General features: G+C 45.9%; 1 protein-coding gene and 1 long non-coding RNA gene across 5 annotated transcripts in view; one reads left to right on the top strand and one right to left on the bottom strand.

Moving 5' to 3' along the window:
• Positions 1 to 5,048: 5,048 nt before the first annotated feature.
• On the bottom strand, positions 5,049 to 13,767 carry LOC147019041 (uncharacterized). Its single transcript, XR_015062625.1, has 3 exons — positions 13,671 to 13,767; positions 12,611 to 12,698; positions 5,049 to 8,546 (listed from the first exon to the last, which is right to left on the bottom strand). It is a non-coding gene; the product is annotated as an uncharacterized LOC147019041 (long non-coding RNA).
• Positions 13,768 to 13,832: 65 nt separating this feature from the next.
• The window catches only part of LOC147019039 (guanine nucleotide-binding protein G(I)/G(S)/G(T) subunit beta-1), an 83,334-nt gene continuing 72,971 nt past the window's right edge, over positions 13,833 to 24,195 (top strand). Inside the window, exons 1-2 of one of the 4 annotated variants that reach the window (XM_085899229.1) lie at positions 13,878 to 14,010; positions 14,224 to 14,333. The gene's annotated coding sequence lies outside the window, so the exon portion shown is untranslated. Of the gene's footprint in view, positions 14,051 to 14,223; positions 14,334 to 24,195 lie in introns of all 4 variants that reach the window. The other 3 variants (XM_085899228.1, XM_085899227.1, XM_085899226.1) reach the window with 3 other exon arrangements.

Here is a 24,195-nt window from a genome sequence, read left to right as displayed (position 1 = left end):
CTTTTTTCCCGCCTTTGGAATAAACTCCCACCCTCTCTTCAATCCCATTCTTCCCTCCAGGTCTTCAAAACAGCTGTTCACCACCACCTTCAAACAGCTGTTCCATGACCTAATCTGTTGAACTCTCTCATACATTATTTTTAACAACAAAAACGATCTTATAATGCTTCATCTTCCTCTCTCACACATGTGGTACTCTTTACTGTTTCACAATGCACTACTCTTCTGCTATTTTAACAGACTGCTCTCATTTCGACCTCTCCTTCATTCCTTGCCTAAAAAATCCAACTATTACAGCGCTTCTTCTCTCCATGCTCTGAATTCGCCTTCATTGCATCCATCAAGAATTGTGTTAAATCGCATCTCTGACCTAAAACTTTTAAAAACCACAGTTTGCCATGGATGCTCGCTTTCCATCAACCATTCTTTTTTCCAACTTCAGTGCCAACTCACCCCCCCTCACCCCTCACTCTCACTCTCAAAGCAACCATCCCACTCTTGTCCCTCCAAGCCTCCCTCTCACCTCTCTCAAAAATTCCCCCTCACCTTTCTCCCACCTTTCATCCCCTCACTCATCCTTCTCAAAGTTGCCCCCCCCTCTCATCCACCAAGCTGCCTCCCTCCACTGCCCTCTCACCTCCATCTCTTCACTCCACCTCCTCAAATCCTCAACTGCCTTCTTCCTTGTCTCTTGTCCCCCTTCTCCCCCAGCACCACAGAGCCTTTTCTCCTCCTCATTCGGCCCCCTCCCCTCGCTATTCTGCAATACCCCACACTCCTTCAGCAACCCTCCTTACCTGCCCCCCTCGTCCCTTGTCCTACCCTCCCCCTCCCCCTCCACCTCCTGCACCCAAAGCCTCCTCCCCTCCCTCTTCATTAAAAGTGTGGACCTCACATATCCGGGGCCTTCGCTCAAACCTTTCAGATCTTTCCATACAGGTTGCCACTGACAAACCAGACATTATCTGCCTAACAGAAACTTTCCTCTCCCAAGACGTGTCTAACTCCCAAGTATCTCTCCCTGGTTACTCCCTCTTACGGTATGACAGACCTGAGCCTCGTCCTGGTGGAGGTGTTGCTCTCTTCATCAAAGACTCTATTCCTCACTCTCCATGCACTGCTCTCACTCCCCCACACCCCCAGGAATACCTCTGGCTTCGGCTTCCCCTCCACTCCCACGTCATGTTTATATGTGTACTGTACCGTCCACCGAACAGTGATGACTCCATCTGCACCTCACTATCCAAAAACATGGACCATCTTCTATCTTCTCATCCAAACTCTCTCTTCCTCTTATGTGGTGACTTCAATTGTCATCACGCCAGTTGGCTAGGTGTGGGTACCTCTCTCACCTGCCATGGCACCTCAGCAAAAGCTTTCTGCAACTCATTAGGACTGACTCAATCGGTTTTGGTCCCCATGGGTCTGGAACTGTGAACAAGAATAGCACTAAGTTCCTTGACTTTGCAAGAAGTCATGGTCTTAGGGTGGCTGGTTCATGATTTCAGCACCCACAGGCTCATCACTGGACTTGGTATTCCAACGCTGGTGTTGTGGCAAAGGAGATTGATCATGTGCTCATTGATGATTGCTGGAGGATGATCCAGAACTGCAGGGTCTACCAGATTGCTCAGTTCCTCAAAATCGACCACAGGCTTGTTGTTTGACCACAGGCAATTCTGAAGTTGCACCTTAAATCTGGGAGAATGGTACCATGATGGTACCAGGAGTAGCCGAGGCTGGATGTTGGCAAGCTCAAGGATGAGAGGGAAGCTGAGGAGTTTGCGATCAGGCTGAGTGGGGATTTGGGGGGTCTGAGTGCTTTTTTTTTTTGTATACATTATCAAGGCTCATATGATGGACAAGTTGGGTGTGTGAGAAGGACAAATTCATTAGATTTTGGCAAAGAATCGAATCTGGATCCAGTCTATCCAAAAATATCAACCACCCACCACCCCTCAATGAGACCACCACACACACACACACACACACACACACACACACACACACACACACACACACACACACACACACACACACACACACACACACACACACACACACACACACACACACACACACACACACACACACACACACACACACACACACACACACACACACGGCTTGGCCTGTGGCGAGGTGGAGCGGTTCGGCGAGGCAGGCTGTGTTTTGTCCTTCAGCCTGTAGACATGGCTCGGCCCACATTGAAGTGGAGAGGTTTAGCAGATTGGGCTGAGTTTCATCCTTGTGCCCGTGGACACAGCTCGGCCCGCAGTGAGGTTGCGCGGTTCGGCGGGGCAAGCTGTTTCGTCCTTTGGCATGTGGACATGGATTGGCCCATAGTCAGGTGGAGTGGTTCAATGGATTGGGCTGTGTTTCTTCCTTGGGCCTGTAGACATGCGGCTCGGCCCCGCTGTGAGGTGGAGCGGTTCGGTTCGGTGGTTTGTGTTTCGTTCTTCAGCCTGTCGACACAACTCGGCCCGTGGTGAGGTGGAATGGTTTGGCAGGGAGGGCTGCGATTGGTCCTTCAGCCTGTGGACATAACTCGGCCCGTGGTGAGGTGAAATGGTTTGGCAGGGAGGGCTGCATTTGGTCATTCGGCCTGTGGACATAACTCGGCCCGTGATGAGGTGGAATTGTTCGGCGGGAAGGGCTGCGTTTCGTCCTTGGGCCTGTGGACACTGCTCAGCCCGTGGTGAGGTGGAGTGTTTTTTGGCAGATTGGGCTGCGTTTCTTCCTTGTGCCTGTGGACACAGCTTGGCTTGTGGTGAGGTGTAGTGGTTCAGTGGGGCAGACTGCGTTTCACCTTTGGGCCTGTGAGCTCGGCTCAATTTCCCCTAGTGGGTCGGTACTGCACAGCAAGGTACTGGTGATCCGAGAGTGTGAGACTTGGCAGAGAGTCTGAACAAGGAGGACTGCACGTGGGAGATGAGGAGGATTGTGTGAGGAAGACGAGGAGGAGCGAGAGCCAGTCGAGGGTTGAACTGAGAGGCAGGAATTGAGTGATAAAAGTATTGACTATGTGATTAACTTTGCTTACTTTGAAAATTTTGATTTTTCTTTACTTTGGTGAGGAAGAAGTGAGTCGGGTGAGGAAAGAGTGAGTCAGGTGATGGAGGAGTGAATTAGGTGGGGTAGAGGAGTAGAGTATTGAGGGTGAAAATGAGAACAAGGGGGGGTGAGTCAAAAGAGGTGTGTGTGTGTGTGTGTGTGTGTGTGTGTGTGTGTGTGTGTGTGTGTGTGTGTGTGTGTGTGTGTGTGTGCACATTATGGGGACAGCAAGTCAGCCAGGGTAGCACTGTTGATTGATGACCTGAATGCCCCAAATTATCCAACATGGTACTTGCTCTGTCAGGTGGATAGCGATTCAGAAGCGAGGTCTGGCTAGGTAGTTTGAATGTGGGATCAATGGGCGGTGGGGGGGGGGGGTGGTCGAGGTGTCAAAGTGGTGGAGATGATGCAGAGAAGGACATTGGAAGTGTTGTATGTGCAGGAGACCAGATGGAAGGGAGACAGGGTGAGGAGGTTGGTAGGATACAACCTGTTGCACATGGGTGGGGATGGAAGGAGTAATGGTATGGGAATAATAGTATCGCAAGTGATCAGTAAGCAGGTGGTCAGAGTGGAACTATGGGAGGGACGGATAGTTATGGCATGGGTGGTAATACAGAGGCAACAAATGGTGTGTGTTTTGTCAGAATATGGGCCACAAACGGGAAGGACTGGGACAGAGAAGGAGGAATCCAGGGATGTACTGGAGAGGATGATGGGAATGGTTGAACTGGAGGTGATGCTGTGCATTGCAGGGGTCTTTCACAAGGAAATTAGATGCAGGTGGAGGCCATGGAGCCCATCATGCCTGCGCCATATCAACACCACACCAATTTATCAACACAAGATAAATAAGAAAATGCAAATTTTTTTAATTTAAATTAAGTGTTTTTTTTTGTGATTTTTTTGTAATCCCCCCCCTACCCCCTTTCCTTTGAGGGGACGAGGCTTGGGTAAAAAAATACACCTCAACCACACAACATCCCTTGACGACAGCCCCACCGACACTCCGTACACATGCACACAATCACCCACCTTGAGAAATGATAAATGACATTTAAATGAATACAAAAAAGTATTTAAGTTCTGCCAACATCCCCATACCCTTCTATCTCCAATACTTCCAGGTAGCTAGCTAATTCCATTTTAAACTTATCGACTGTTTCTTCTGCCGCTATCTTTCCAGGGAGACCATTCCATGCATTAACTACTCACTGAGTGAAAGATCCCTACCTTACTACCGTCTTAACTCCCCTCTTCACTCTAAGGCTACGGCCCCTGGTCCTATCACTGTCAACTCTGCTGAATAATTCTTCTGCACTTACTATGTCTATACCCTTCATTATCTTAAACGTCTCCATCATATCTCCTTGTTACCGCCTCCTTTCTCGTGAATAAAGCCCTGCCTCCTTCAGCTGCTCCTCTTAGCTGCGTCTAACTAGGCCAGGAAACCAATCTAGTTGCCCTGCGCTGAACCCTCTCTGTGGCAGCTGTGTCCTTCCTAAGTTGTGGTGACCAAAACTTCACACAATATTCTCGATGTGGCCTCACTAAATTCCTGTACAATGTAAACACCACCTTTTTGATTTATAAATGATCCCCCTCGAAATACAACCTAAAACTTATTTGCTTTACCTATAGCTACCTGGCACTGCGCTGCCTGCTTACCTCCCCCAGATCCTTCTCCTGTGTGACATGCTCCAAAGTTACCCCTTGCATCATGTAATCTCTGTTTTCATTAGTCTTCCCCATCCCCAACACCTTACACTAACTCAGGTTAAATTGCATCTTCCAATCTTTTGCCCAATTTATACAAGTATCAATACTTTCCTGTATCTGATCACCACCCCCTCTGCTATCCACTTTACCTCCAAGCTTTGTGTCACATGCAAATTTGGAAAGCTTATGCTTCACCCCACTATCCAAATCATTGATGTAAATTATGAATAATAATGATGGTTCTCAAACTGATCTCTGAGGTATCCCATTACTTACATCTCCCTACCAAGACATCCTCCCACTCACAGCCACTCTTTGCTTCCTACCACTAAGTCAGTTTGCAATCTTTGTGTGCAATTATCTACCTGACCAGCCACTCCACAAGCCCTCACATTGGCTAACAACCTCCGATGTGGTACCTTATCAAATGCCTTCTTAAAGTCTAGATATACTATGTCCACTGTCATTCCCTCATGCATCCAATAAGAAACTGCTCCATAGAACTCTAAAACATTTGTTAAATAAGACCTACCTTTGGTAAACCCATGCTGACCACCTTTAATTAGTTTGTGTTTATATGAATGGTTCCTCATTTGGTCCCAAATTAACATCTCCAACACCTTCCCCACAACTGAAATCAAACTAACAAGTCTAATTTATTGGAACTTTAATGTGCACATGGGAGTAGCGGAGCCAGGTGAAGAGGAACGTGTTGGTAAATTTGCGTGGGGAACGAGGAATAGAGAGGGTCAAGAGCTGGTGGAGCTGGGGGTGAGGAATGAGATAGCCATAGCTGGTTCATTCTTTTAAAAACGGGAAAGCCACAAGATTACCTGTAGGGGTGGCCAACTTAGAACCTAATTGGATTTGGTGGTGGTGAGGAAGCGACAGTTGTGGAATGTAAAGGATTTGTTTGTATTGTAAGGCAGTGGTGGGAGAGCATGTTACCATCCAGCACAAGCTTGTGGTGTTTGTGGTATGGATGAATAAAAAGGAGGGAGGTTAAGAGCAGGGGTCAGAAGATTATTAGGTGGGGGAAGTGTTGGGGAAATGTCCTCGTAGAGTACAAGAGGTTGAGGGCTGGGTATGAGCAACTTAGCAAAGAAGTGGAAGATTTGGAGGAGTGGAAGAAATACGGAGAGGCATTTATGGGAATTTCAGAAGCTTTGTGTGGAAGGACTTTCGGAAAGGGTGCATCATCGAGGGATAGAAACCAGGTATGGTGGATGGAGGAGGTAGCGAAGGCAGTTGGTGAAAAGGAGGTTTGGAAGAGGAGAGAGAAGATCAAGGATTGGGGGAGGCAGCCGGATGTGGGGTTGCTGCATATGTATGCGCAGAAGAAGAAAGCAGCAAGGCGAGCTGTGGATAAGTCGAGGAATGATATGGAAGAGGTGTATAAAAAGTTGGAAAAGGATGGTGGGAAGAAGATGATATAAAAATTGGATTGTGACAGGGATGAGGATAGTCAGGACATGAAGGGAGGGGAGGGGGGTGATTAAGGATGGTGGTAAGAGGATAGTGACAAAGAGAGGGCAGTATTGCAGGTGTGGGAAGGATATTTCAAACAGCTGTTGAACCAGGAAGGAAGCAACGGTGAGATGGAGCTACCATGTTATGTACAGGGGAAAGTGGAGTTGGTGGACATCACAGAGGAGGAAGTGTGGACAGCATTGAAAAAGATGAAGAAGGGAAGAATTCCAGGGATTGGTCGGTGTGTGCAGAGATGATAATTGCAGCGGAAGAAGTCGGAGTCAGTTGAACGAAGAAGCTGTTTAATATATCTACGAGAGAGGGTTCAGTACTGGAGGATTGGAGGACAGGGTTAATCATGCAAATATGGAAGGGAAATGGCGATGTTCAAGATCCAGGAAGGTACAGGGGCATTATGCTCCTTAGTCATGTAATGAAGGTGCTGGAGAGGATTCTGGATGGGAGAATAAGGAAGAGTGTGGAGATGGAGATCGCAGAAGAGCAGTGGGGGTGAAGAAAGGGTGGGGGGGGTGATGGATGGGATGTTCACCCTGAGATAGCTGGTGGAGAAGAGGTTGGAGGTGCAAGGTGAGATGGCATTGGGATTTGTGGACCTGGAGAAGGTCTACGACACTGCCCTGAGAGAGATGGGGATGGCAACACTGAGAAGGATGGGAGTGCCAGAAGCAGAAGTCAGGTTGGTGGAAGGGATGTACAAGAGAATGAAGGGAAGAGTTTTGGTTGGTCCTGGGATGTCTGAGGAGTTCAGCATGAACATCAGTTTGAGGAAGGGAAGCTCTCTCAGCCCACTCGTGTTGATCATGGTGATGGAGCTGGTAAGCAGGAAGGTGACCTTGAGGGGTAGTATGAGAAGGATGTTGTATATGGACGATCTGGCTATTGTGGTGGAGAGTGGGTGGGAGGGAGATGCAGGAGGTACTGGGGGAGTGAAAGGAGGCATTTGGGAAGCATGGGCTAAAGATGAGTATGGAGAAGACTGAGGTGATGTGGGTTGGGCAGCAGAGAAAAGAAATGAACAGCAGGTTAGACGGGAAGGAGATCAGGCAGGGAAATAGGTTTGAGTATCTGGGGGGAACAGTGACTGGGGATGGTCAGTCTGAGGCAGAGGTGGGGAGGAGGATTCAGGTGGGTGCGAATGCGTGGAGGAGGGTGGAGGGAGTAATGGCAGACAGAAAGTTATCAAGAAAATTGAAAGGGAAGGTTCTGGTGTCATGTGTAATTGCTGGCCTACCTTTACTGCCTGGAGACAGTGACACTGATTGAGAGACAACAACAGAGGCTGCAGATTTGTGAGAATAACTGAGTCAGAAGGATTGCGGAAATGAAGAGGGTGGATATAAGGAGGATGGATGAACTGTGGGAGGAATTGGTGTGCAGATGAGCTTGACGGGAAGATTGGTTAAATGCCGGTTGAGATGGGTCTGGAGACGGTGCGGATGGGGAACAAAGAATGGCAGAGCAGATAGATTGAGAGAGCAAGGTAGGAGATAAAGAGGTAGACCGCGGTTGAGATGGGAGGATTGTGTGAGGAGGGATATCCATAAGGTTGGGGTAGTTGGAGAGTAGAGGGTGTTTGCTGAGGGCAGAGGGAGGTGGAGGAGTATCGTGGTCGAGGCAGGGCAGAAGCTTGGTGCCTTCAGACCTCACCCTTTATAAAGGGAAGAGGAGGAGAACAACAAAAGTGCAATTGAATCACCTTCACTCAGTTTGGCAATACCTTTCTTAACTTGAAGTTTTTTCGTACAAATTCAAATGTGATGTCTAATTGGAAGGTTGATGCATTGCAGAGCTCATCTGGTGATCCCTCCTTATCACAAAAGAAGCAGAACGACAAGCAAGTAGAAGGCATGTTATGCCGTCTAGTATATTTATTTGGACTACCTTCGGCAGAAATGTCCAATGATCTCTGTCTCCTCTCTGCCCTCTTGAGCTTTGATGGGTTGAAGTTGAAGTGACATCATTTATGCCAATACTCATTGTTCTTGTTCAGACAATCTTCCTTCAATTCCATATCCATAATCAGGTCTTGAAAAGTTCAACTGCATGGAAATGTCACCAAGCTGAGAGAATTTTACCAAATTGTCAGCTAATTTTTGTACCCAGCAACACAGTCAGTTTTGAATTAGCTGGACATTGAAGAGCCCTGATTTCTTGACAGAAAATGCAGAGAGACCAGTCAGTGGTCATAGGTGACATGGATTGTCTGCTTGTCCCAGATTGTTCGAAATCTGTTGCTTGAGTTTGGCCATCCATTTGTTGATCAATATTGATCCACCTGCGCCCTGCAATCAAAAGAAAAATAATGTTAGAAACCTTATCAACAACTTCTCTCCAATTTCAATAAGCTTCTGGTACAGCTCCTGAAATTGTACAGCTCCTTTGCAGTTTGAAGAGGATGCAATCGAAATTGTATCAGTTATCATACAATGTTGTTCGTGTCAGCAGTGGATGTGGCTGAACGACCTCAAATCCACAGTATGCTCTTTCATTGTGCGAGGGATACAATAATTATCATGTTATATCACATGCATGATAGCATACAATAATTATCATGTCATATCACATGCATGATAGCATACAAGTGAAGACCACAAGGGGAAAACCAGAGATGTCAGGATGTCAATTTTGAAGAAACTGAAAAACAAAGTTTCAAGACTTTGGTGGACTGTTTAATAACTGTCATATAGATTTCTTTTCCAGTAAAAGGAAGAGTGATCATTGGCCGATCAAATTAAGCATGTAGCATTTGCCAAGCTTCGTGTTATTTAATTTAAGAGCAAAGAACGAATTAATGTTGCAAACTGACATCACTGGTTATTCCCTTGTTTAATAATTGCCATGCAATTTTAACCCAGGATGTGTAGCAAATTCATGCTTGTTGGTTATTAGCATACATTACATGACTTTTGTGATCACAGATTATTTTTTTTCAACATTAAACGATCATTGTTTTTTTGTTTGATTGGTGTTCAACGCCATACTCAAGGGTATTTCGCTTATATGACGACGGATTCTCCATTTCTTACTCCGTACTACTTAATATGATGGAAAACCGGGAGGAAACAAAGGATAAACCACCCCCGCGATTGCCGAAGTCACCTCATGTGACTCCCTCATATACCTAAGCAGGTTGATTGGGCGGTGGGTACATCGAATGAGGATGGGTACTCAGACGCACTAACCATTAAGCCACGGCGTGGGTCCCATAAAAGTCAGAATAAAGGTTTGACCAGGCTTAAACCACGATATGCACCAACTACGGAGCCCATGATATAACCAAATAGGCTATTGTCGTGCTCAGAGTTTATGCTGTGAAAGTTTTACAACCTTTCATTTTTTAGTTTCTCAACTCTGAATATTATGGTGGAACAGTTAACATGAATGAAAGGGAGATAACCAGGAGTAAAGTACTGACAACTCTGGGTTTCTACTTGTTCAGCTTTGACAACACTTGTTTTTTCATTGCACGGCTAAACTTTATACCATATAAATTATGTGACACCCCTGGTTATTTGTTAAAGCAATATTGTGAGAGGAAACCTTATGTTGCCAACTATTGGCAGGTGTAATAACCCTGAAGTTTATAAAAAGTGACATCTCTGGTTTTCCCCTTGTGGTCTTCAAGTGTTTTCATGCTTATATATACGTGTCTAAAAAATTATCAGATAACATATCACATCTGAGCCAATAGAGTTGAACGCTGGCTCCGTATAGGCAATTTCCATACATCATATAAACACTTTCAAAAAGTATGGATAAAGTAGTTTGCCCTCGAGGCTCGATATTTGAAATCATTTCCATAGGGAACAATTGTGCTCAGTTTCATGTTTGTAGCACGATGTGCACAATTTGGTCCCAAATATACGTATATCCAATCCGCTGGACTAAAGGTTCATTTTTACAATACAGTCCTGCACTGTGGTTGATAAAAATTGCACTACTACGACTTGCTCTCCAAGTTTAGGATCATCTGCAAATTTAGAAAGCCAACTATTCTCACAAGGACACAAGGAAGCTGGAAGGGCACTCAGAAGAGCACATACCTCCGCCACCGAATGCCTGATCCACGAGAACATAACGGGCCCAATAACTTTTTGAAACATCATGCTATATAATCGTTTTTGAGCCCTCTCAATGGTGAAGAATCACTTTAAAAATTAAATAATTATCATATCCAGATCCGGATTCGGATCTTCACCAGAATCGAATCAATTTGTCATGGTCACATCCCCAACCTGTCCACAAAGTTTCATCCGAATGCATGCACAACTTTTTGAGATATTGTACTATAAATGAGTTTAGCCCTATCTATCAATGGTGAAGAATCGCTTAAAAAAAAAAAAAAATTTTTTTATCGAATCCAGATCGAGATCTTCACCACAATGGAATCAATTTGTCATAGTCACACACCCAATGTGCCCACCATGTTTCGTCCAAAATCCGTCCACAACATTTTGAGATAGCGTTGCGGAAATAGCCCTAATAGTGTTATTAAATATAGGATGAGCCCAGATCTCCAATTAAATGCATGTTTAGCCAGGTTATTCGGTAAATGGACGTTACATGTGTGTCGGGAGGTGTAAGAGACTGTTTAATGTTCGTACATTGGTGGTGGACCGAGAGGTTCTTCTTCGTTCCCCTCTCCGAAGGAGACTCCGCCCAGTACTCTGGGAGGGGGAGGAGTCTGTCGGCTTCCTAAAGGGTCGGCCCCAAAAAGAAAAGAGGAAGTGAAACTGAGAGGCGAGCGAGCGCCTGGAAGACACCGAGGTGGCGCGATCGGTTTTTCGTGAAGAGCGAGCCGAAAGAAAGAAAAACTGCCATCGGCTGGAGGAGAAACTGGTGGTGCGTGTGGTCGGCGATCTGTAAGAGAGGAACAGCCTGAACCTGAGGGTCGAGTGGTGGATCTGCCAAGGGAGTAACTGAGTCTGAGTGTCTGTCGGTTTCGTAAAGGGGCGCGCCCCAAAAGAAAAGGAGACGTGAAACTGCAGTCGGCCGAGAGGCGAGAGGGAAAATGAGCGCGCTGAGTCTGCCATTTTGGCAGTAAGAGAAACGGCCTGCGTGTCGAGTCTGCCATTTTGGCAGTGGGAGAGGCCGCCTGCACGTCGAGTCGGGTGATCGACTTTGTGGAGGAGTGGTTTTGGCCGGCGGTGCCTCTTCGGCCACGGACCCAGCCTGCGGACCCAACACCTCGATTTGGCCTTGTCTGGTGAACAGGCCAGGCCTGGATTTGTATGCTGGAACTTGTGAAGGGCCAGCTGGAGCAGACGTGGACCTTACACTCTGGTACCGTCGACCTCGTGGGGTCTGGACGCGCCGAGGAGGGCGTGCGCAAGTGGTGCTGGGAGAAGAAAGAGTACGACGCCGCAATCTTGCCACGCGGCATGTTCGAGCTGGGTGCTCGAATCCATTGACATCGGCTTGTCACGAGCCACATTCGTGCCTCTGACACTTCTCTCATCCATGAAGCATCACCAAGTACTCTGTGTCTTGTCTGCATGGTGTCCATGTCTTGTCTGCATGTTGTCTAAGTTTTATCTCGTTAGGGTCCCCTTCGAAACCCGTAATCCGTAGCTGCCTAGTTAAGAACGGGTTATAGATTAATTATAACATTGTCGTGAATGCTTTGCTTGTGTCGTGTTCCCTGATGTGTCCCCAATAAATCTCGCCGATTCGTATGAAGTTGCCGCTTTGAATTACTTCGTGCCGCGCCGAGGAACGATCCGCTCGATTTGGATATAATAACCAAAATGGTTACAGACTGGCAGAATTTGCTCGGTCTCTGGCAAAACCAGTCTGTAACCTGGGTCTATTCCCCCAACTGGTAAGGTCCAGGTGTACGTTGGTATCGCGATTCGAGGCGCGTGACCAGAGGCCTGTGCCGAACCAGCCGGCGTTATAACCACGGACACGGCGGTGGTTGAGTGACGCCGAATATGTAACATTTGGCTGTCGAGAGAAGGGTGCAAAAACCCAAACTGGCTATGGATTGGAGCCGACTTGGGTGGCATTCGAATCCCCCCCCCCTCCGTGGATCCTTAACACTGGGGTCAAGAGTCGGGAACGAATCCCCCCACCGCCGAATCCTTAACAATACCATGCTCGATGTCGTTTTTGGCCCCAACTATCAATGGTGAAGAATCACTTAAAAAATTCTAGTAGTCTGATCCGGATCTTCACCAAAATCTGAAGAGTTCATCCTTGTCGCACACACCTTAGCTGTCTACAAAATTTCATCCGGATCCATCCACAACTTTTTGAGATATCATGCTCGATGTCGTTTTTGGCCCCAACTCTCAATGGTGAAGAATCACTTAAAAATTTCTAGTCGTCGGACCCGGATCTTCACCAAAAATCTGAAGAGTTCATCCTTGTCACGCACACCCGACCTGTCTACAAAATTTCATCCGGATCCATCCGCAACTTTTTGAGATATCCTGCACACAAACAGAGAGGGGTGAAAACATAACCTCCTTCACCTTCGGTGGCAGAGGTAACTAAAGATGCAGGAGGAAGCCATTTGGCCCATCATGACTGCACCACACCAACACCAGACCAAATATATCCATCATGACGATGTAATTTCATTGGGGGGGGGGGGTGGTGAGGGGACTAGTGGGATGAGACAATGTGACACACTCATGGATTTCCCAATACATGTAGTCCATCCATCCATCGGGACCATACTCTGTGCAGAAGAACGTTGGTGCTGCCTAAGCAGTCTCCTCGGCTATTGGACACAATCCTGGACGGGTCTCCACTCCGACAAAGGATACCAGCAAGCTGGCACTCATTTTACCGACCTCGGAAGGATGACAGGCAGAGTCAACCCCACCTGGTATTAATTCAACGGCCGAGCAGAATTTGAACTCAGGATCCCAGGATCACAAGCCCACCACCCTCACCATTAAGACAACACCAGGCATAAATTCCCAATGGTGTTAAAATAAAAATTGGGAAATATATTCATTTTAATTATTTAAATAAAAAAATTAATTAATGTTGTGGGGTTTTTTTTTTCTTTTTTTCAGCGTGGGTTCTTTTGGGTGAGAAACCTACAACCACACCACACACCACTCCTTGATGAGGCCTCCACAGACACCGCACTACACACGGACACTCATCCATACCAAGCTACCTCAATGTCCTGCCAATATCCCCGATACTTTCTTGTCGCCCACGTGTCCAGCTGTACGGGTGTAGATACCTATCTAATTCCAATTTTAACTTATCTACTGTTTCTGCTGCTGCTACTACTACCTTTGCATAACGCAGCTACATAAATCATCGATAATAACAACGGTCCTTGTAGTACTCATTGATTCTTGAAGGAACCCACTGAAGTATTTACATCCCAGGTCGCTACTCGAGCAACCACTCCACAAGCCCTCAATTCAAGATCACCTCACCCGCAACTTTGTGGACTGCGCATGCGCACTACTCCACAAAACGTAGCCGACTGACCAAATAATGTTGCGCGCACACAGTCACGTGACTCGCAGAGGATCGGCACGTTGCTGCGCACGCGCGTGCGCGCATTCGTCGAGTAATCTCTCCCGTTATGTGAACTGCGCATGCGCGTTGACGGAGTCCGCCTCGTCCCTCACTCGTCGGAACGCGCATGCGCAGTGCTTGCAAAGGCGCAGCGGATAAGCGGGGTCGAGGTTCGGCGTCGGGCAGCCCTGATTCCCTCTGGCCTTTTTCTTCACGGCGGGGAGCATCGCGGCCACAGATTTCTCTTCAGTGCCGGTGCGCCCGTCGTCTGCGAGGCGGACAGGATATACCTCGGGTGCAGTTTTTTTTTTTTTTTTTGGTGAAAGGGATATTCTGTTCTTATTCGAACGAGCGGCATCCATTTGTAATTATAGCGTTTTTCTTCCATCTGGGTTTATTATTATTATCGACGCTGTTGTCACCGATCTGAATGTGTTGGTTAATTTGGTGAATGCTATCCCCCACAAGGTTCTCTGCCTCGGGCCTGCCGCTTGCGCCGCGGCCTCACCCCATCATCATCATCATCAACATCATCATCATCATCATCATCATCATCATCGGCGGTGGAATGGAACGGAGTGAATAATAATTATATATATATATATATATATATATATATATATATATGAAAAATGCGCGTAAAGAGCGTCGGTCGAATATATCTCATTGTGGTTTTGTTTTAACGTCTTGGGCGGGAGGTGGCGATTGTGGACGGAAAATGGGAGGGTGGTGGGGGCTGAGCGAGCCGCGCCCCGGCCGGCTGTGCGGCCTTATGGCGGCTGCACATTTCCTCGTCTCCTCTTCTGCTTCATTCCTCCTCAAACTTCGCATTGTCTTTGCTTTTTTTCCTCTTTTGTACGACACTTCTTCCGAGCTTCAGCGCAGAATTTCGAAATGTTAAAAAAAAATAATAATAATTGCAGTAAAGATATATTAACGTTATTTCTACTTATCATTCAGTTCAAGGGGATGATGGGATTGAGGCAGAGACATTGGAGTTTCCCCTGGATTTCACAAAGAACATTCCAAATGTCTGCTCTATTAACTTGGTCTGTGTTGAGGTTTTGCCGCAACGTATTTTGCATCTGTACCTGCAATAGGTATGGCGATGAGAATCGTATTGGGGATAAAAGGGGGGTACGTGGACGTTGGCAGCACCTGTACGTGGCTCATGTATTATGGACGGGTGATTGGTGTTACCTGTGTAATAATTGTGATGTCTGTAAGAAGGGCGAGCTGTTGGTGTTTGATCATTATTCGCCCCTTAAAAAAAACCAAAAAAACAATGGAATAATATTTAAAAACGCACACACACACTTACTGCCCCAGTGTTTGCCACACTTCTCTCCCCAATTAAATTCAATCTATGAACGGATGTATTTAATTAACGCAGTGTTGCCGGAGCACAGTCGTAATGAGTGAAATGGCATCCTGCGTCAGACTTCCTTATTGTATCCTCGTAAACCATGCTGTAAGCAATAAAATGTAACCTTGGAAAAGGGTGCTTGGTGATTCGTTACGTTGAAAAACAAAACGAAACGAACAAAAAAGTTGTTTTATTCACAAAAGTTTTGAGCTTCATCAGCTGTCATTTCTTCATTGGCCTCGGCTGTCATCCCAGTTGGCTCAAGTTTTGTTTAGAATGCTGTGCAAAAATACAAACTCTTCTAGTTTTCACAAAATTGTGTTTGATTCTCGACAGTATTGGCAGAACGAGCCAAATATTTGTTGACATGCTTTGGAAGCAACTTTTATATTATTTGTATTAATGTTGCTGTGCCTTGACATTTACACAGACTGTGCAGTGTGACCACTCCTCGTTTTCATAAATGCCAAGGTGAGCCGATGGAAAAAAGCCAAGAATTCACAATGTTTCTGAAAAGCGATGATAATAGAAAACCAAGACGCCAAGGTGAACAACGAATAGCTAAGATCTTGTGAAAAAAGCCAAGGAGTGGTCACACTGAGACTGTGTATTTGAGATGTTTTAAGATAATAAAGGGTCGAGGGAAAATAAATGCAGAAGTTTTTCAGCAGACATTGATAGTGACACAAGCAGGGGCCTTATTAGCCTTGTATTGCAGAAGGGGAGTGTACCACTCAGAGTAGTTGATATATGGAAAGGTAGTGGCAGGAGAAACAGTAGATAGGTTTCAACTGGAATTGGATACCTAATATTGCATTGGGATCGAGAGGTACATGGATATCGGTAGGACTGGTAGGTATCTTGGGTATGGATGTGTTATTGTAGATGTGATGTTTGTGAGAGTCTTGTCAAAGAATAAATAAATGTGCTTTTTGTGTTTGTTTATTCCTCCACCCCCCCCCCAAAAAAAACAACATAACCTTTGACCCTTTAAAATATTAAATAAACGAAACAACTTGCCGATGTTCCTGTTGCTACCTCGTTGTATTCTTGCCCCCCCTCCTATTCTTCAATGAAGGAAATTGTTATGGTTTACTTGGTATTGTAGGTGATGAATATGGTCGTAAGATTTGATTGAGGCGTAGATGAATAACGAGGAGGCCACCATTCGGCCTATCGTGCCTGCACCACAGCAACAGTGAATGCAGGCAGAGGTGAGGGTGTAGCAATGGACATTGGAAGGAATGAGGTCTGGAGACAGTGTTTGTAGGTCATAAAACTATTAAATACGTCGATTCTTCATTCTACAGGAAGGATTGTCAACATGTAGTTCTGTGCAGTTTTGAAGGTGTAGCATTTAGAGACCTTGAAGGAAGGGTAAACGACATCCGATCAGGTTACAGTTGGAAGAAGCTGGTTGTGGTACACCTCAGAACAAATGATTTTGGGAAAGTTTACTCGGGTTTTGAAAAATAGATACAGGATATTGGGTAAGTGGCTGAAAGCAAAGGGTTGTGAGGTAATGTTTTCTGGGATTCTCCCAAGATTAGGAATTGATATAGAAATTATGAGCAGAGCAATGGCTGGAAGAATGGTGTTGGCAGGAAAGTTTTACATTTAAGAAGCAGTGGGAATCATTTCAGGGACAAAGGAAGTGTTTCCAGAATGATGGCCGTATATTAAATAGAAAGGGTGGAAGGAATTGAGAAAGGAATTCAGGCTTCTTTTGGTCAGCTGAGGGTGGGGAAGCTCTTGAGAAAGGAATGGATGATAAAATTGTGATTTGTAAGGCCAGGCAGGAAAATAGAATTTTAGGAAAGGAAAAAGTTAAATATATTCTATACCAATGCCAGGAGTTTAAATAATAATACAATATGGAATTGCTTGAGGCCAAAGTAGATGGCAAGGAGTACAATATAGTTGCAGTAAGTGAGACATGGTTTAAGGAGGAGAGTAACTGGAGGCCAGGATTAGAAGGTTACAAGGAGTATCAGTGTGATAGGAAGGAGAAAAAATAGGAGTAGGATTTGCAATCTGGGTAAAATACAGTACTGCATCAAGAGAAAGGGGTGATATTGTTGTGGGCCGGGGATCGGTGGCGATAAACGACCACTAGGTGGAGCAGTAGAGCCGTCTCTCACCGAACACCCGGAATTTAGGTCATGACTCTCGGATAAGTCCGAAAGGTCACGGGACACTTAAAGGACCGTGGTCACCAATATTTTGATGGCGTAGGGTTAATTGCCTAATTTCAATATACCTAAGTACCCATGCCGTCTAACTACCGGGGAAGCCACACCCTCGGCCAACCTTGTCCGAACCGAGTCACTATCACCGACTCAGATACGGCGTAACCGAGCAGAAGTTACCAAAGCCGCGCCAGACCCAATGACAACTTACCAGCCCAAACGGCCTTACTACTTCTCAAGCCCGCACCGTGCTGGGCCAATGGTAGAAATGACCAGCAACGAACTGGAACATTTAACAGGGGATTTATTTTACAATAGCAGAGTTATCATGAATAAAAAATACAATTTACAAGGAACAAAAAGCACTAAACAGTTTCTACTTACAGGATGGACACACACACACACACACACACACACACACACACACACACACACACACACACACACACACACACACACACACACACACACACACACACACACACACACACACACACCCACACACACACACACACACACACACACACACACACACACACACACACATCTATTTTCGGTCCTCAGCCCAGGAGGGAAAGGCGAGTTGGGGGACCAGAGCCTGGCCGGGGTACCTTCCCACCTCGTGCGGTCACACCGACTCCAAACCACCACGGTGGGCCTCTAACCCACGACCCGAAGTCCACGATCGAGACCAAGCCACCACGACTGCAGACCGCTCGAACCACAACCACCACTGTTCGGTCACCACCACCACGGTGAACCACCGCAAAGGACCGCAGACCGCTCGAACCACGACTACCACTGTCTGCCGTCCTCTCGTCTTTTTTCGACCACACCTCTTGAGGTCGGAGTGATTTCTTATTTTGCCACTCGTCTCTCTATTGGACGGTGCGTCTCGGGGGTTGTGTTGCGTCTCAGAGGCCCCCCCCCCCGAAGAGGCTCCGTAGTAGCTTTCGGCACGCTGGCCTCCCATTGGCTGGGGCGCGCGTGCGATGCTCGCCCTTCACTCATTGGCTGGAGGAAACGCTCCATGCCCTTCCTCGGGGTGGAGCCTCGATCTGAGGCGATGGAGGCTCCGCCCATGCCTTCAGCCAAAAACACGTGGGCAATGGCGACCGGGTTGAGTGAGGGACGGTGCCGCCGCTGTTGTTGTTGTTGTTGTTGTTGTAGTAGATGTATAAAACCTGACTATAAAATAACTCGCAGTGCACACACGAAATTCCCATTAGACACAAGGGATGGATTCTAACTATACACACACTTATCGAAATAACTGAACTATGGGGACTGCTGTCTGTTTGTGTGCAAATGGCTGCCAAATTCGTAACAATATTGAGGAGGGAATTGATGTGGAGGAATCTGGATTGGTAGATATTACAGATTGTAGAAACAGTAAGATACTGGTTGGATGCTTTAATAGGGCTTGGGGTGTGATGGAGGAGAAGGAGGAGAGGAAGTACATGAAGATTTCAAAATGGCAACCAAGGGAAAAGTAGTAATTTATAGGGGATTTTAGCTTGCCAGGGATAGATTGTGAACAGGGGTAAGAGCAGATTGATTTCCTAGATTTAGTCCAGGATTGCTTTGTAACCCAGTTTTAACCCTGTTTGCTGATAAGCCCATTGTGGGGGGAGTGCAGTGCAGTGTTAGACCTCCTTTTAAGTAATGATCCCAATATGGTGGAGGTGGGGGATCATTTAGGATCAAGTGACCATAACATCATGTGTGCAAGGATTTTGTTAAGGGTTAGAGTTCAGGATAGTAGGGTAAGGCCATTAGATTTCAGCAAGGCAAACCTTGAGGGTATTGGGAGAAGCTAATAGGATATTCAGCATCAGAGAAATGGGAAAGCTTAAAGGAGCAAATGTGTAGCGTGCAGAGTTCCATTGAGGTGTAAAACGAGAAGCAGGAAGAGACCAGTGTGGTTGAGTAGTGACATAAGGAATGCTATAAAGGAGGAACAAGGCATTTATTGGGTATAAAATAACAGGACTGGAGTTACCTTTATATCGGTATCGGAGTAAGCAGAGGCAAGTTCAGAAAATAGCTCGACAAGCCAAAAGACCGTATGAGAAGAACATGGTCAAGAATAAGCATAATGGCAAGGTGTTATTTCAGTGTATAAGGAGTAAAGAACAGATTAGGACAAGTGTTGGCCCATTGAGGAATAACACCAGGAGAGTGGTTAGTGATGAAGGTGAGATGGTAGGTTTATTGAACACTTATTTTGCATCAACTTTTACCCAAGAACAATCAGGAGAATTTCCAATAGCTGAGAGTATCTATCAAGGAGGTGAGGAAGGGCTTTTGCGGCAGATCCAGGTTGGAGTGGAGGAAGTAAACGAACAGCTTGGAAATCTAAGAGTAGATAAGGATCCAGGGCCAGATAATATGCACTCAAGAGTATTGAGGGAGGTGGTTGAGCAGGTAAGTGAGATGTTGATGGTTATTTTCAATAGTTCCCTTGAGTCAGGACAGGTACTGGAGGATTGGAGAGTAGCAAATGTGACACCATTATTTAAGAAAGGATCCAGAGAAGAATTGGGGTGCTTTAGACCTGTTAGCTTGATTTCAGTTGTGGGAAGGTGTTGGAGACATCAATTCAGGACCAGGTGAGGAAGTATTTAAATAAATGCAAACTAATTAAAGGTCGTCAGCATGAGTTTACCAAAGGTAGGTCTTGTCTAGCAAATCTTTTTATATTCTTTGAAGCAGTTTCTGATTGGGTGGATGATGGAATGGCAGTGGACATTGTAAATCTAGACTTTATGGAGGCATTTCATGAACCATGGAGGAGGTTGTTGGCCAAGGTGAGGGCTTGTGTAGTTGCTGGTCAGGTCCCTAATTGGATTGCAAGCTGGCTTACTGGTAGGATAGAGTGGCTGTGAGTGGGAAGACATCTTGCTGGGAGGATGTAATTAGTGTGGTACGTCAGAGATCAGGATGAGAACCATCATTATTATTCATAATTTACATCAATGATTTGGATAGTGAGTAAAGAGTAAGTCTTCCAAATTTGCAGATTACATAAAGCTTGGAGGTAAGGTGGATAGCAGACTGGTTAGTGATCAGATTCAGGAAAGTGTTGATGCTTGTTTCGATTGGGCAAAAGATTGGCAGATGGAATTTACCCTGAGCAAGTGTAAGGTGTTGGGGATGGGTAAGAATAATGAAAATAGAGATTACATGATGCAAGGAGCAATTTTGGAGCATGTCACACAGGAAAAGGATTCATGGGTGGTAAGAGATAAAGGAGGGAAGCAGGCAGAACAGTGCCAGGCAGCTCGAGGGAAAGCAAATAGGGTTTTAGGTTGTATTCGGACGGGGATCAATTATATATTAAAAGAGGTGGTTTTAACATTGTACAGGAATTTAGTGAGGGCCACATCTCGAATATTGTGTGCAGTTTTGGTCACCACAACTTGGGAAGGACATAGCTGCCATAGAGAGGGTTCAGTGCAGGGCTACGAGATTGATTCCGGGCAAAGCTAGACTCAGCTATGAGGAGTCGCTGAAGGTGACAGAGCTTTATACACTGGAAAGGAGGTGGTTACGAGGTGATGCGATTGAGGTGTTAAAGATAATGAATGGTATCGACAAAATAAGTGCAGAATAGTTGTTCAAATTGTTTGTTCCTCTCATAAATTGACATTTGTGGACAGACAAATGGACAGACAAGATCATCATCATCATCCCATTTCAATGCTTGCATGTGTAAGCCTTTTGCATTGTTTAATCTTGCCTTGCTCTTTGTTTCACATTGGGTTGGGGGGTGGGGAGGTCAGCTAATTCCATAATGCACTGGCATGATTGACCAAATGTTCTCTGCCTGTGGTGTTCTTCCTTGTGAAACGTCTTGCTGTTTAAAAAAAAAGGCTTTAGTTTTTTTTTTGTGCAGCAAGTGAAAACTTTTGAATTGGGGGGGGGGGGGTTAGCTTGACATGAGCCTTTCATGAACTGGCTGGCTTGACGTTTGACCAAGCTTAGAGCAAGAATTTTGATTTTGACTTTGTTGCTGGCGATAGCTCACCTACTACTCTTCACAAAAGACACCATAGGATCTTTAATATCCACAAACCAATCCTGACAGATGGGTCACCAGTTTAACGATTATGGAAGGGACGACACACATCTCTCTACCAAGTATGTCAAAAATCAGGATGACAGTTTATAATTCGGCTGGAATTTGAACCCAGGCGAGACAACTTTGAGGCAACTCTGCCTGTCTGTCTGTCCACATATAATGTGCAAACGTAGCCCACAAACGCCACCTGGCAATAGGCAGTATTACATGCTTACTTTTTGAGGTACTGGGTGAAAAAAAAAGAATGTACTGTTCTACGAATGTGAGCGCATCTATAAAAAAAAAATGTCTCCGTCTCAGTAAAATACATGTACTGTATCTTGTAAAATAATGTTGTAGCCGTCGGTCATCTGGTTTCCTGGTACGAACCAGATGGGTCCTATTAATCACGACCATAGAGGTCTGTTGAGTCTGTGTTCTGGGTAGAGTCACGGCTTTTGATCTCTGCTTCCTTGCCCATTGGTCCCACCGAGCCATCCATGCTATTTAAGCACCACCGTCCCGTAATAATGGGACGGAGCGAACTGGAGACGGCTAGTGCTAACCGGTGGTGTGAGGATGAATGCCCTGAGCAATTTCCCTCAAGGCAGGTATAACTTGATCACCTCAAGAAAACCACAGCTACCAGAATTCACCGCAGAACAAGTGGGGGTAATTAAAATTTTATATATATATATATATATATATATATATATATATATATATATATATATATATATATATATATATTGTATACACAGTCGAGGCTCGTGGAAGAGCGAGTTCACTGAACTAATCGGACAAAAGGACAGTAGAGATGGGATGGGGGGATGGGTGGCGTTGGGGGCTATTGCCAACAGCAGAGGAATATTATGGTTTTGGATTGGGGATGATCTGAAATGGTGGTGAACAGTGAGTGTGTGAGATTTGTCAGGATTGAAAGACATATTCCAAGTGTTAAACCAGTTTTTAAATTTTTAAAAATTATATAATTTCCTTTTTTTTATTCTGTAAGGTGCTACTGCTTGAGGAGAGGGAAGATGCTGCTGCCTGGCTGATGGATGAGGAATGTTACAGCAAAGGGTGGAGTCAGCAAATAGATAAAGGGGATTTTTCCAGAGTCAGAGAGATCATTGATGAAGATCAGGAATAGGACTGGGCCCAGGATGCTGCCTTTAAAAAAAAATTTCAATTTTTTTTTTTGTATGCATTGTTGAGGCTTCCATAAGAGCTAATGCAGAACATATAACAAAGTAAACGGGAGACGAGCAGGAGAGTCAAGCACAAAACGCTAGGGAACAGAGACATGAGATCTGTGGAAGGAAGAGGGATGGGGTGGGGTACAAGATGGACACTACAGGGACTTTCAGGAAGGAAAGAAGGGAATTTGAAGCAGGTGGGTTTGGGGTGGGTTAATGGGGGTAGAAAAGATGATTGTTTTTGGATTGGGGAAGAAATGAGGTGGTGGTGAATAGCTGATTTGAAGACCTGGAGGAAAGAGTATGATTGAAGAGTGTGTGGAGTTTATTCCAGAGGTGGGGGAAAAGAGGAATGAAAGGGTGAAGGTGAGTGATGACTTTGGCAGTTTCACCAGAAGGTGGTTTCTGGCAGAAATATGGGTGTGGGGGGAGCTGAGTGTGGGGGCAAGGCCAGAGAGGAGATAGAATAAGACAGAAAGAGCACCGACTTGCCTGTGGTGAGAGGCCCAAAGACTTAGCCTCATCGCGGGAGATACCAATGATCCTAATTGCCTTGGTTTCCACAGCTTGAAGCCGAGAAAGGTGAGAGGCAGGAGCACCAGCCCAGAGAGGAGAGCAGTACTCCATCAGGCTGTGGACGAAAGCTTTGTATGTGGTCAGGAGCTCAGGTGTGCCAAGGAAGGACTTTGCATGATGGAAGTTGCCCAGTCAGTGACTGGCTTTGGAGGCCAGCTTGGAAATATGGCTTTCCCAGTAAAAATCATGGCAGATCGTGAGGCCCAAAAGCTTGACTGCCTTGACAGGGAGAGTTGAGTGCCACACATTGGCTACGAGACTTGAGGAAGTCAGTAACTTAAGAGTGGAGTTGGCCTTGAATGCCGCAGGCAGAGAGTTTGGAGAGTAAGTTGGGGTGCCAGACTGTATGGAAATCATGAAATATATCTAGGGACCTGAAAATACCCCCCTCTCGCATTTCTTGGCCTTACGCTGTGGAAACGAAGGCATTTAGGATCATTGGTATCTTCCGTGATGAGGCTGTGTCTTTGGGTCTCTCACTCTTACCACAGGTTGGTTGGTGGTCTTTCTGTCTTCTACCATCTCCTCTCTGGCCTCGCCCCCCTGCTCTGTCTGTGATTTGTACCCCCCCCCCACCCAAAAAAATATTTCCACAGGGTACTCTTCTGGTAAAAATACCAAAATCAAGAATCACTGCTCACCTATATTCTTTCATTCCTCTTTTCCCACCTTTGGAACAAAATCCCACTCTTCCCTCCAGGTCTTCAAAACAGCTGTTCACCACCATCTCATATCCACCCCCATCCAAAACCTCGATCTTTTCTACCCCCGCTAATCCACCCCAAACCCACCTCCTTCAAATTCCCTGCTCTCCTTCCTGAAAGTCCCTGTAGTGTCCATCTTCTATTCCCCATGTTCCCCGTCCCATCCCTCTCCCTTCCACAGATCTCCTCATGTCTCTGTTCCCCACTGTTTTGTGCTTCCCTCTTCTATTCCCCATGTTCCCCGTCCCATCCCTCTCCCTTCCACAGATCTCCTCATGTCTCTGTTCCCCACTGTTTTGTGCTTCCCTCTCCCACCCCCTTGTCTCCTGCTCCCCTTATTATA

The sequence above is a fragment of the Eptatretus burgeri genome, chromosome 10 (genome assembly GCF_056783735.1).
Source record: "Eptatretus burgeri isolate ZD-2024b chromosome 10, Ebu_testis_v1, whole genome shotgun sequence".
NCBI classification, from domain to species: domain Eukaryota; kingdom Metazoa; phylum Chordata; class Myxini; order Myxiniformes; family Myxinidae; genus Eptatretus; species Eptatretus burgeri.
Note: the sequence above shows the minus strand (reverse complement) of the source record. Positions and strands in the feature narration are given on the sequence as shown.